We start from the raw sequence: 14,531 nt of genomic DNA, 5'->3' as shown, positions 1-14,531 counted from the left end.
AGAGAAACAAAGTGAAAGACAAGAGACAAACACACAGTGATTGAATGTTTGATGTATTTGGTCAAAGGCACACATCAGGGGTCTTGTTGAGAATATAGAGAAGAATATTTGTGGCATTGGATCATGGCAACAGGTTTTACCCAGTGAGAAACAGCCCGAACTTAAAAAAAAAAATTATGGGAGAAAATTTTTCTCCATAGTAAACAGTAAGCCAATAAGATTTAACAGGTGTTCTTCCTGTGTCATGATCTTTTCATCATCAGTGACATTCAAAGCACTTCCATTAAAGAATGAAAGTAGAGAATGCTCTGTGTTAGGGATGTCAGTGGAAAAGGAGAGGTAAGATTTCCACTGAGTTTTATCGGTTGGTCTGTTTATTCATTCGTTGAGACATTCATTTATCAACAACAACAACAAGAAATAATAATAATAATAATAATAATAATAATAATAATAATAATAATAAATCTCTTTTGCGTTCATTCATTTTCGTGTTATTGTGTCTGCCTTTTTATGTTTTTTTTTTTCTTCTTCTTCTTTAACCTTTTTTTTCAATTTGATGAAGTATTCTCACTTTCCCTTTCTGTTACGAATCACCAACACTATGACCTTTTTCTGGTTACAGAGTGATGACTCACCAGCACTATATACCCCCCGACACCCCCCCCCCCCTCCACCGCCCCCTTTATTTCGAATAGAGTATGAATCACCAATTCTAAGCCCTTATTTTTTTCTGTTACAGGGTGATGAATCAAAATACTATGTCCTTTTTCTGTTACAGAGTGATGAATCAAAACACTATGTACTTTTTTTCTGTTACAGAGTGATGAATCAAACCATCATGTCTTTTTTCTGTTACAGAGTGATGAATCAAAACACTATGTTCGTTTTCTGTTACAGAGTGATGAATCAAAACACTATGTTCGTTTTCTGTTACAGAGTGATGAATCAAAACACTATGTTCGTTTTCTGTTACAGAGTGATGAATCTAAACATTATGTCCTTTTTCTGTTACAGAGTGATGAATCTAAACACTATGTCCTTTTTCTGTTACAGAGTGATGAATCTAAACACTATGTCCGTATTTTCTTTGTAAAAGGGTGGGTGAAGGATTGGAACCAATCACTCTTCAGTCTGTTCATCTGATTTCTTCAGTCTGTTCATCTGATTTCTTCAGTCTGTTCATCTTATTTCTTCAGTCTGGTTATCTTATTTCTTCAATCTGGTTATGTTATTTCTTCAGTCTGTTCATCTTATTTCTTCAGTCTGGTTATCTTATTTCTTCAATCTGGTTATCTTATTTCTTCAGTCTGTTCATCTGATTTCTTCAGTCTGTTCATCTGATTTCTTCAGTCTGTTTATCTTTTTTATTTCTTCAGTCTGTTTATCTGATTTCTTCAGTCTGTTTATCTTTTTTATTTCTTCAGTCTGGTTATCTTATTTCTTCAGTCTGTTCATCTGATTTCTTCAGTCTGTTCATCTTATTGGATGATCGTGATCTGCTTTGTATCTTGAGTGAGTCTCACTTTTGTAATGTGTTGTGTTCTTTGTCCTCATCGTGTTGTGCTCTTTGTCCTCATCGTGTTGTGCTCTTTGTCCTCATCGTGTTGTGCCCTTTGTCCTCATCAAAACAAAGTCAACAGCTTCTTTGTCCTAATCAAAACAAAGTCAACAGCTTCTTTGTCCTCATCAAAACTAAGTCAACAGCTTCTTTGTCCTCATCAAAACTAAGTCAACAGCTTCTTTGTCCTCACCAAAACTAAGTCAACAGCTTCTTTGTCCTCACCAAAACTAAGTCAACAGCTTCGAAGTCGTCAAAAGGTGACGTCCCTACAAGATTTGTACAACATTTATAATGTAATAGAATAAGCACAAATTATACTTATGACATAACAATATAAGCACTAACCAATGCAAATGAAAATAATTTCATTGCTGACATTCAAGGAAATTCAGGTCTGTATGCATGCTTTCCAGTACTCTCTGGAGGCATTGTGTGTGAAGGGGGCGGATAACATGACCACCACAACGGGTCAGCACATGTTTCCACAGCTTTCTGTCCATTGTGGAACATGGTGACTGTCTCTTGTGACAGATCCATTCTCTTCCACTGGAACTGTTTTTTTTCTGTTTGTACAGCCAATCATCCAGCTGTGCTGTTTAATGGCATATTGTGTGCGTATAGCCAGTCACCCAGCTCTGTTCATGGTACTTTGTTTGACGCACCCAACCCCACAGTCAGCAGTGTCTTCCGATTTGACAGTTCTTCCTTGAAACCGCATCTTTGAATGGAGCCTACAGATTTTGAGAAAGTATTTGACTGCATCCGCTGACAATCGCTCTGGAAGAACTTTTAACATTAGATATTCCCTCACTCCACCCCTTCTCCTGCTAACCTACCCCAGTCTCCTTCCACATTAAAAACAAAACAACCTGATGGACATGGCGAAGACAACCACATTAAAAACAAAACAACCTGATGGACATGGCAAAGACAACCACATTAAAAACAAAGCAACCTGATGGAGATGGCAAAGACAACCACATTAAAAACAAAGCAACCTGATGTACATGGTGAAGACAACCACATTAAAAAAAAACAACCTGATAGACATGGTGAAGACAACCACATTAAAAACAAAGCAACCTGATGGACATGGCAAAGACAACCACATTAAAAACAAAGCAACCTGATGGAGATGGCAAAGACAACCACATTAAAAACAAAACAACCTGATGGACATGGCGAAGACAACTTCTAGTATAGCTTCATGCTTTAACATTTTGAGACTATCCTGAAAGAAACTTTCGGGGATGAAACCATCATTTCTTAGCGATTTGACGGGCGCAATGGCCGAATGGTTAAAGCCTTGGACTTCTAATCCAAGGGTCCCGGGTTCGATCCCTGTGTCTGAGTATAATGGGTTAAGCGTGGGGACATTTTCCAATCTCCGTGCTGAACAGATATGCAGACCTGTTAAAAACCTTAATCCCCATCACACGGAAGATCAACTACCCACGTTAAAGATCCCGTAATCAATGTCAGCTTTCGGTAGGTTATGAAAACATGAACAGCGATGCTCCCTCTTCTTAAACTGTGAACTGAATCGTCATACTGTAAACTGCATCATAAAAAAATGTAAGGCAAACAAACTGTCACTGACTACACACACACACACACACACACACACACACACACACACACACACACACAGGGTGAGAGAGAAAGAGAGACAGACAGACAGACAGACAAACAGAGACAGAGACACAGAGAGAGAGAGACAAAGAGAGAGAGATAGAAACAGAGACAGAGACAGAGAGCAAAGAGAAACTTCACATAGCTTGGCAGGGAGCTCTCTTTTGTTAAAAAACAGGTATCTGAAAATCATCATGAGCTGAAAACTGAAAGGAGAACAATGTTCAGGGGACTAAAGGGAACTCTTGACAGTCAGTTCCAACATTATAAACTGAACACCACACCAAAAGCCTGAGAAAGACTCATCGGATGTGCGAAAATAGAGTGAATGATAAATCCAAGCCCTGATGTCTTCGTGTTTCATAAAGAAGGGGAAGAAGAAAAAAAAGTTAATAGAGTGAATGATAAATCCATGCCCTGACGTCTTCGTGTTTCATAAAGAAGGGGAAGAAGAAAAAAAGTTAATAGAGTGAATGATAAATCCATGCCCTGACGTCTTCGTGTTTCATAAAGAAGGGGAAGAAGAAAAAAAGTTAATAGAGTGAATGATAAATCCATGCCCTGATGTCTTCGTGTTTCATAAAGAAGGGGAAGAAGCGTCAAGAACCAGTCTTGGTTTTACTTATAACCTTCAAAACTGTTTTGCGCTGAGAGGGTGCGCATGTGCTTCCTCTTGTTTTCTAACATGTGGCGTAGCGTGTATGGACCACTCCGCACAATTTGATGCCATATTGAAACTAAACCTGACTTCTTCCTGGCATACAAAAGAAAACAAAATCGGACAGAAATTAAGTCACACACACACACACGCGCGCGCGCGCGCACCCACCCACCCACACACACGCACACGCACGCGTGCGTAGAATTGACAAGGTCATCGACTGAAGGAAGAAGTGGCTGAAGACTGTGGATGTCACCTACATTGGACCCAAGATAATGGACAGCGGATTAGAGGCAGTATTCCAAACGGTTCTTAGCACACAGGAATGTGTCAACAACCTAGAGCGTGACTGGCATGATCCCCTGGGTCAGGCTATTTGAACGAGGCCGTGCTGTCAGTTCTGCCCTATAGATCCAGAGACTTAGAGGACATGTTGTTTGATTTCCGCTGCATCACTCTGTGATGGTCGCTCAGTACATACACACTCATCAGCCAACAGAGCCCACTGGCTGCATTTTACTGAGTGAGAGGATTGAGTGCACCACCTTTCTTCTTCCTTCTCCCGTTCCCTGCCACGTGGGCAGCCGCACACGGTTTTCTGGATCGATGCTACAATTTATGAACTGGCCAATTGCTGTCGTGGTAATCACAGACGATGGAAACTGATCTGATTATTTTCTCACGAATCGCCTGAACTGCACTGTGTTATGCTGTACTGGGTCACTTTATGTCACAACAGACTTCTCTATGAAATTGGGGCCGCTGTTCACCCCATCAAGGACATTGGGGCTGCTGTTCACCCCATCAAGGACACTGGGGCTGCTGTTCACCCCATCAAGGACATTGGGGCTGCTGTTCACTCCATCAAGGGAATTCAGGTTCCTGTTCACCCCATCAAGGACATTGGGGCTGCTGTTCACCCCATCAAGGGAATTCAGGTTCCTGTTCACCCCATCAACGACATTGGGGCTGCTGTTCACCCCATCAAGGACATTGGGGCTGCTGTTCACCCCATCAAGGGAATTCAGGTTCCTGTTCACCCCATCAAGGACATTGGGGCTGCTGTTCACCCCATCAAGGACATTGGGGCTGCTGTTCACCCCATCAAGGAAATTCAGGCTCCTGTTCACCCCATCAAGGAAAATTCGGGCTGCTGTTCACCCCATCAAGGACACTGGGGCTGCTGTTCACCCCATCAAGGACATTGGGGCTGCTGTTCACCCCATCAAGGGAATTCAGGTTCCTGTTCACCCCATCAAGGACATTGGGTCTGCTGTTCACCCCATCAAGGGAATTCAGGTTCCTGTTCACCCCATCAAAGACATTGGGGCTGCTGTTCACCCCATCAAGGAAAATTCGGGTTCCTGTTCACCCTATCAAGGAAATTCGGGCTGCTGTTCACCCCATCAAGGACACTGGGGCTGCTGTTCACCCCATCAAGGACATTGGGGCTGCTGTTCACCCCATCAAGGGAATTCAGGCTCCTGTTCACCCCATCAAGGACATTGGGGCTGCTGTTCACCCCATCAAGGAAATTCAGGCTCCTGTTCACCCCATCAAGGAAATTCGGGCTGCTGTTCACCCCATCAAGGACACTGGGGCTGCTGTTCACCCCATCAAGGACATTGGGGCTGCTGTTCACCCCATCAAGGACACTGGGGCTGCTGTTCACCCCATCAAGGACATTGGGGCTGCTGTTCACCCCATCAAGGGAATTCAGGTTCCTGTTCACCCCATCAAGGACATCTGGGCTGCTGTTCACCCCATCAAGGGAATTCAGGTTCCTGTTCACCCCATCAAGGACATTGGGGCTGCTGTTCACCCCATCAAGGAAATTCAGGCTCCTGTTCACCCCATCAAGGAAATTCGGGCTGCTGTTCACCCCATCAAGGACATTGGGGCTGCTGTTCACCCCATCAAGGACATTGGGGCTGCTGTTCACCCCATCAAGGGAATTCAGGTTCCTGTTCACCCCATCAAGGACATTGGGGCTGCTGTTCACCCCATCAAGGGAATTCAGGTTCCTGTTCACCCCATCAAGGACAATGGGGCTGCTGTTCACCCCATCAAGGAAATTCAGGCTCCTGTTCACCCCATCAAGGAAATTCGGGCTGCTGTTCACCCCATCAAGGACATTGGGGCTGCTGTTCACCCCATCAAGGACATTGGGGCTGCTGTTCACCCCATCAAGGGAATTCAGGTTCCTGTTCACCCCATCAAGGACATTGGGGCTGCTGTTCACCCCATCAAGGGAATTCAGGTTCCTGTTCACCCCATCAAGGACATTGGGGCTGCTGTTCACCCCATCAAGGGAATTCAGGTTCCTGTTCACCCCATCAAGGACATTGGGGCTGCTGTTCACCCCATCAAGGGAATTCAGGTTCCTGTTCACCCCATCAAGGACATTGGGGCTGCTGTTCACCCCATCAAGGACATTGGGGCTGCTGTTCACCCCATCAAGGAAATTCAGGCTCCTGTTCACCCCATCAAGGACATTGGGGCTGCTGTTCACCCCATCAAGGGAATTCAGGTTCCTGTTCACCCCATCAAGGACATTGGGGCTGCTGTTCACCCCATCAAGGACATTGGGGCTGCTGTTCACCCCATCAAGGAAATTCAGGCTCCTGTTCACCCCATCAAGGAAATTCGGGCTGCTGTTCACCCCATCAAGGAAATTCGGGCTCCTGTTCACCCCATCAAGGAAATTCGGGCTGCTGTTCACCCCATCAAGGAAATTCGGGCTCCTGTTCACCCCATCAAGGAAATTCGGGCTGCTGTTCACCCCATCAAGGAAATTCAGGCTCCTGTTCACCCCATCAAGGAAATTCGGGCTGCTGTTCACCCCATCAAGGAAATTCGGGCTCCTGTTCACCCCATCAAGGAAATTCGGGCTCCTGTTCACCCCATCAAGGAAATTCGGGCTCCTGTTCACCCCATCAAGGAAGAATGCCGGCGTTACAGTGCAGCACCAGCAGGAACAGCAATGATATAATCTGTGATAAAATGTTCCACACAAACGACAGATAAAATGTTCCACACAAACGACATTGATCAAGTTTCCTGTGCCCCATTTTGACACCATCAGACAATGAACAGGTTTCCTGTGCCCCATGTTGACACCATCAGACAAACAATGATCAAGTTTCCTGTGCCCCATGTTGACACCATCAGACAAACAATGATCAAGTTTCCTGTGCCCCATGTTGACACCATCAGACAAACAATGATCAAGTTTCCTGTGCCCCATTTTGACACCATCAGATAAACAATGATCATGTTTCCTGTGCCCCATGTTGACACCATCAGACAATGAACAGATTTCCTGTGCCCCATGTTGACACCATCAGACAAACAGTGATCATGTTTCCTGTGCCCCATGTTGACACCATCAGACAAACAATGATCATGTTTCCTGTGCCCCATGTTGACACCATCAGACAAACAATGATCATGTTTCCTGTGCCTCATTTTGACACCATCAAACAATGATCATGTTTCCTGTGCCCCATTTTGACACCATCAAACAATGATCATGTTTCCTGTGCCCCATTTTGACACCATCGGACAAACAATGAACAGGTTTCCTGTGCCCCATGTTGACACCATCAGACAACAATGATCGTGTTTCCTGTTCCCCATTCTGACACCATCAGGCAAACAATGATCATGTTTCCTTGCCCCATTTTGACACCATCAGACAAACAATGATCATGTTTCCTGTGCCCCATGTTGACACCATCAGACAATGAACAGGTTTCCTGTGCCCCATTTTGACACCATCAAACAAACAATGATCATGTTTCCTGTGCCCCATGTTGACACAATCAGACAAACAATGAACAGGTTTCCTGTGCGCCATTTTGACATCATCAGACAAACAATGATCAAGTTTCCTGTGCCCCATGTTGACACCATCAGACAATGAACAGGTTTCCTGTGCGCCATTTTGACACCATCAAACAAACAATGATCATGTTTCCTGTGCCCCATGTTGACACCATCAGACGATGAACAGGTTTCCTGTGCGCCATTTTGACACCATCAAACAAACAATGATCATGTTTCCTGTGCCCCATTTTGACACCATCAGACAAACAATGAACAGGTTTCCTGTGCGCCATTTTGACTCCATCAGACAAACAATGATCATGTTTCCTGTGCCCCATGTTGACACCTTCAGACAAACAATGATCATGTTTCCTGTGCCCCATGTTGACACCATCAGACAAACAATGATCAAGTTTCCTGTGGCCCATTTTGACACCATCAAACAATGATCATGTTTTCCTGTGCCCCATGTTGACACCATCAGACAAACAATGATCAAGTTTCCTGTGGCCCATTTTGACACCATCAAACAATGATCATGTTTCCTGTGCCCCATGTTGACACCATCAGACAAACAATGATCAAGTTTCCTGTGCCCCATTTTGACACCATCAAACAATGATCAAGTTTCCTGTGCCCCATGTTGACACCATCAGACAATGAGCAGGTTTCCTGTGCCCCATGTTGACACCATCAGACAAACAATGATCGTGTTTCCTGTGCCCCATTTTGACACCATCAGACAAACAATGATCATGTGTCCTCTGCCCCATGTTGACACCATCAGACAATGATCATGTTTCCTGTGCCCCATTTTGACACCATCAAACAATGATCAAGTTTCCTCTGCCCCATTTTGACACCATCGGACAAACAATGAACAGGTTTCCTCTGCCCCATTTTGACACCATCAGACAAACGATGATCAGTTTTCCTATGCCCCATTTTGACACCATCAAACAATGATCAGGTTTCCTGTGCCCCATTTTGACACCATCAGGCAAACAATGATCAAGTTTCCTGTGCGCCATTTTGACAACTTCAGACAAACAATGATCAGGTTTCCTGTGCCTCATTTTGACACCATCAGACAAACAATGATCAGGTTTCCTGTGCCCCATGTTGACACCATCAGACAAACAGTGTTTACCAAGTTTCTATAAAACCTTCGCAAACTCCGTAAAATTACACTTTTTCTTCTGAAAACAACAACAGAAGAATGTTGTTGAAACTTAAATTCATTGTCTCATCTACGTTATTCTTTTCGAAAAAGGGTGAAAAAAGGGGAAGAACATTGTCTATTGCTGATGTATATTTACTTTATGTGAGTGGGTTTGCTTTTTGTTTGTTTTGTTTAGTTTTTGACATCACTCTCTTTTTCTGTGCCTAATGTGTGTACAAGATGTATGTGTGCAATGTGCCCTACCTTGCCATGCCACTCTCTCATATACTTTAGCTTTTTTTATGTCCGCAAATGTAATAATTTTCTAATCACAGTGGATTTTCTTTACAATATTCCGTTAGGGATAACCCCCTTGTTGCCGTGGGTTCTTTTACGTGCCTAAAGTGCATGCTGTTTCACACCAGCATGATGTTTCACACGGGAACTCGATTATCGTCTCATCCCGAAAACTAGCTCCCCAGACCACGACACAGTCTTGTGGAAGAGGGGGGGAAGGGGGGGGGGATCCTGGTCTGTGTGGAACTCGAACTCTTAGACTGGCTTCCAAGGCGGGGTGCATTACCACCAGGCATTGATCCTGAGGTTTGTAACTAGCTGTTACTGTAGATACACTTGTGGTTCATCCGTCGGGATCGACGAGGACCATCTAGTCACCCTGGGGGTGGGTGGGTTGGGCTCTGTGGGTGCGCAGATGACTGGTCAGGCCAATCCGCGCCCGGAAGATTCTGACGCAGTGTGGACAGGGGATGGTGGCGGCTGTCGGGAACTTGCTGGCACTGCTTTTCCTGGCCTGTCTGCGTTGCTCTGCTGCAGCGATTCTGTTGGCATCACAGGATTTGGCGCCTTTGTGGACAGCCGAACGCCACTTTGGTCTGTCCATTGCATTCAGCTCCCATGTGTCGTGGCTGATGTTGAAGGCCTTCAGAGAAGCTTTCAGAGTGTCTTTGAAGCGCTTCTTTTGGCCTCCGTGGGAGTACTTGCCATGTTGGAGTTCGCTGTACAGCAGTTTCTTGGGGAGCCGGTGGTCTGGCATGCGAACTACATGGCCTGCCTAGCGCAGCTGGGCCTGCATCAAGATGGTGTAGATGCTGGGCAAGTTTGCACGAGTGAGCAGGGATCTTCTCTTGCCACTTTATGCCGAGAAGTTTTCTGAGGCTGGTGGGGTGGAAGTGGTTCAGCTTTTTGGCATGGCGTTTGTAGACCGTCCATGATTCACATCCATAGAGCAGTGTGGTAAGAACTATGGCCTTGTATGTGATGCCTCTCCTGTTCCAAACGTTCTTATGGAGTCTACCGCAGGCAGCGCTGGCTTTGGCGAGTCTGGCATTCACCTCGTCGTCGATGACAACTGTGCGAGAGAGGTATGTGAACTTGTCCACCGTGTTCAGTCGTTGCCCGTTGATGAAGATGTTTGGTTCAACGTAAGGCTTTCCTGGAGCTGGCTGGTGCATCACCTCAGTCTCCTTTGTGCTGATTGTGAGGCCAAAGTTGTCACAGGCAGCAGAGAACTTGTCGACACTGTGTTGCATGTCAGCTTCGGAGGCAGCGTTGAGAGCGCAGTCATCAGCAAACAGGAAGTCGTTGTCGGTGTCTGTCCTCACCTTGGTTTTTGCTTGAAGCCTCCTGAGTTTGAAGAGTGAGCCATCTGTGCGGTACCTGATGACAATGCCTACGTCAGCGTCTCTGAAGGCATCTGTCAGCATGGCTGAAAACATGAGACTGAACAGGGTGGGGTCAAGAACACACCCTTGCTTGACTCCGTTGGAGACAGGGAATGGTTCTGAAGCCTCTCCGTTGTCTTGGACTCGGGCCAGCATCCCATCGTGTAGTTGCCGTATGATGGTGATGAACTTTCTGGGACATCCGTACTTCGCCATGATTCTCCAAAGGCCATCTCTGCTAACAGTATCGAAGGCCTTGGTCAGATCGACATACGTTGAGTAAAAGTCGGCGTTCTGTTCCTGACACTTCTCCTGGAGCTGCCTGGCAGCAAACACCATGTCGATAGTCCCGCGTTCTTTCCGGAAGCCACACTGGCTCTCTGGTAGGAGACCTTGCTCAAGGTGCGCTATAAGACGGTTGAGTAGCACTCTGGCCAGAGTCTTGCCTGCGATGGACAGCAGGGATATTCCACGATGGTTGTCACAGGCCTGACGATTTCCTTTGCACTTGTACAGGTGTATGATGGAAGCGTCTTTGAAGTCCTGTGGAACTGCCTCATGCTGCCAGATGAGCTGGAACAGCTGATAAAGCTTCTCAGTCAGCGCCATACTACCTTCTTTGTAGACCTCAGCTGGAATGGAGTCTGAGCCAGGGGCTTTGCCATTGGATAGCAGACGGATAGCTTTCTGGGTCTCCTCCAAAGTTGGAATGGCATCCAACGACTCACTGACTGGCACCTGGGGGAGTCGGTCGATGGCTTCATCATTGATGGTGGAGGGGCGGTTCAGTACGCTGTCAAAGTGTTCAGCCCATCTCTCAAGGATCCCGTCCTTGTCAGTGATCAGGGTAGAACCATCAGTACTGAGGAGTGGAGCAGATCCGGAGGTGGTGGGACCGTAGACTTCTTTCAGGCCGTTATAGAAGTTCTTCATGTCGTTCCTGTCTGCATCAGCTTTGTTGCTCAACCAGGAATCCTGCATCTGCCGCAGCTTCAGCTGGATGGTGCTGCGTGCGCTCTTCAGTATGTCTTTCTTTGACTGTGACTTGGGATCTTCAATGTGGGCTCTGTAGGCTTGGCGTTTGACTTATAGCAGCTGCTTGATCTCAGTACAGTTCTCATCAAACCAGTCTTTGTGCTTCCTGACAGAAGGCCCCAGGCACTCCATGGCAGTGTTGTACACCGTCTCATGCAGTGCGCCCCATGCTGCCTCCACATTCTGGTTGTCCAGCACGGTGGACTCAAGGCGTTCCTCCAGGGTGTCAGCAAAGCTCTGCTTGATGTTGCCTAGCTCCAGCTTGTTGACATTCAGGCGTTTGAGTGCTTTCATGCCCTGAGGCCGTCTCTTAGGCTGGATGCGGAGGTTGAGCTTGGAGACGATAAGGCGGTGGTCTGTCCAGCACTCGGCGCCGCACATGGCCCTCGTGACTCGTACGTCCTGCCTGTCCCTCTTCCTGACGATGACAAAGTCGATGAGATGCCAATGCCCAGAGTGAGGATGCATCCATGACGTCCTGTTACGGGTAGGGAGGCAGAAGATGGTGTTTGTGATAAGAAGGTCGTGCTCGGCACATGTCTGGAGAAGTAGTTGGCCATAGCTGTTACAGTTACCAACCCCATGCTTCCCAATCACGCCTTCCCAGGAGGTACTGTCACAACCAACTCTCGCGTTAAAGTCACCAAGAATGATGAGCTTGTCTGCATTGGGAACAGTGGTGATGACAGCGTTCAGGTCCTCGTAGAACTTGTCCTTGATCTCATCCGGGTTGGTCATGGTGGGCGCGTAGGCGCTGACAATGGTGGTAAACTTCTTCCCGTTGCATATAGGGAGTTTCATCGTCATCAGGCGATCGTTCACTCCTTTCGGGGGGCCAGCCAGCATGCCAACGAGGGTTGTCTTCACTGCAAAGCCAACTCCAGCCTCACGTCTCTCTTCAGGTCCACGACCACTCCAAAAGAAGGTGTAGCCTATGCCTCGATCACAGAGTTCGCCTTCTTCTGCCAGTCTGGTCTCACTTAAGGCAGAGATGTCGATGTTGTACCCGGCTAATTCACTCGCAATGAGTGCTGTGCGTCTCTGTGGTCTGGCTGAGTCGCCTCTGTCCAGAAGCGTACGCACGTTCCATGTGGCAATGGTCAATGGGGTGCTCCTTGTTTTCTTCTTTCTTTCCTTTGTGTGTCGACCGCTTGAGTAGGGTCCCCGTCAGCCGCGGTATACTGACTAGGGTGGTGTGGAGCAGGCAATGTTTAGGGCACCTTTTCTAGCCCCTTCCTCATGCCATGGAGGTGAGCAGTGCTGTCCTGAAGAGGGCTGCTCAGTCGCTCAGGGTGCTGCCGATCTCCACCGCTGCTCCAGTCGGTGAAAAACGACCCTATGGCCTGAGCCGCCTGTGTGCAGATCCGCGGCTACGACTGCCAGTGTACCCACACCTGTCGCTTCGTCGCTCGCCTGTCGCCACAGGGTTTAGGGAAAATGATGGTATGGGATGAAGGATGACTGATGACTTGCGCGATGACTTTGTTTATTTTGAGGAGGAGTTGCGCACCGTCGACCTCACTCTCTTGTCCGAGACCGTCTGTATCCAGAGGCAAGACGAGGTCAAGACGACTGGAGATGGAAACGGATGCAGTGGTTGACCAGGATGTCCTATGTGCCTCATCCTGCCCTCAGCACTCCACAGTGCTCTGCTGCAACCGCCTTCCTCTCCGTTGAACCATGAAGGTTTCTTCCGCAGAGTCCGCCGGATCCAGTCTTCACATGCTTGGGTAGACAAGCCCTAACTCACCGAGGGTTTGAGACCCGTCGGCTACCCTCACCTAGTTTAGCCAACCTGTCAAAGCCGTTGCCCGGGGGTTGAGCGCTGCAGGACCCATAGATGAGAGCTGGGTGCCGGTGGGGACCAACAGAGGACGAACCACTCCCGGAAGAGCGTGACAAGCCCCCCCTCTAGAGGTACTACCCCTCCCGTGCACCCCCTAACCCCCTGTAGATACACTTAGAGAGACGTTGAAAGCGGACTGCAACTTCTCCAGGAAAGCTGTATGGGGAATGCCAGGTAATAATCTTCAAACCAAAGAATGCTTTTATTTCGGCTGATTGAACACTTCAAATCATCATTTCGGCTGATTGAACACTTCAAATCATCATTTCGGCTGATTGAACACTTCCAATTATCATTTCGCAATGGTAATCCCAGAGTGGGATGGAAAAGATATGCGCAGTTGAAGTTTGCTTGAGAGTAAATTTAAAAAGTCAATGTATGTACGCTGAATATAATTTGTTCTCTGTCTCTGACTCTCTGCCTCTGTATCTGTCTCTGTCTCTCTCTCTCTCTCTCATTTCATGGACCGGATTTTGAAATGGACAAGTAGGAAAAAGATGACAGACTGCCAAGTGCAAGAAAGTTTCAGTTTCGAAAATACCAAGTATAAAGATAAGAGCCCAACCATAGCACAGCGCACCATAGTACACCACACCATAGCACACCACACCATAGCAAATAATCATTATTATCCAGAAAAGAAACGACAACATTGCATCGTTATTACTGAGTAAACAGTTATGATATCTGCAAGAATTGCAATGGATACTCACATTTCAGAACTTGGGCGTGTGTGCGCTGAAGACCGATACGACTGCCTGGCGGGTATGTTTTACTACCTGTCACTGGTGAGGGAGCGAAGGACAACTGAGGTGTCGTGTCTCCCTCAGGTTCACTTACACAGGCCATGCCGTCAGACGGGGAGGGGGGGGGGGGGTGGAGGTGGCGCGTGCTGATCATAAATTAGAAGTGGTCGAGTAGTGGGGTAGAACCCACAACTGCCTGCGTTCAACAGTTTTCACTGCCATCACTACTGTCTTTACTTGCGCGTGCTCTGCCGCACGCAACAATTTGCTGGAGTCGTGATGGTGATGAAGCATGCGCGAGACACGCACGCACGCAATACGCGCGCGCACACACATACACACACACACTCACACACACTCGCTCTCATACACATT

The 14,531-nt window shown here is 47.1% G+C and overlaps 1 pseudogene across 1 annotated transcript in view; it reads right to left on the bottom strand.

Moving 5' to 3' along the window:
- Window positions 1-14,204, bottom strand: part of LOC143283194 (gamma-aminobutyric acid type B receptor subunit 1-like) — a 140,340-nt pseudogene extending 126,136 nt beyond the window's left edge. Inside the window, exon 1 of the transcript XR_013055372.1 lies at window positions 14,124-14,204. The product of XR_013055372.1 is annotated as a gamma-aminobutyric acid type B receptor subunit 1-like (transcript). The remainder of the gene's footprint in view (window positions 1-14,123) is intronic.
- Window positions 14,205-14,531: the final 327 nt, after the last annotated feature.

The sequence above is a fragment of the Babylonia areolata genome, chromosome 6, assembly GCF_041734735.1.
Source record: "Babylonia areolata isolate BAREFJ2019XMU chromosome 6, ASM4173473v1, whole genome shotgun sequence".
NCBI classification, from domain to species: Eukaryota; Metazoa; Mollusca; class Gastropoda; order Neogastropoda; family Buccinidae; genus Babylonia; species Babylonia areolata.
The sequence above is the reverse complement of the archived record's forward strand: the minus strand, read 5'-3'. Positions and strand labels throughout refer to the sequence as shown.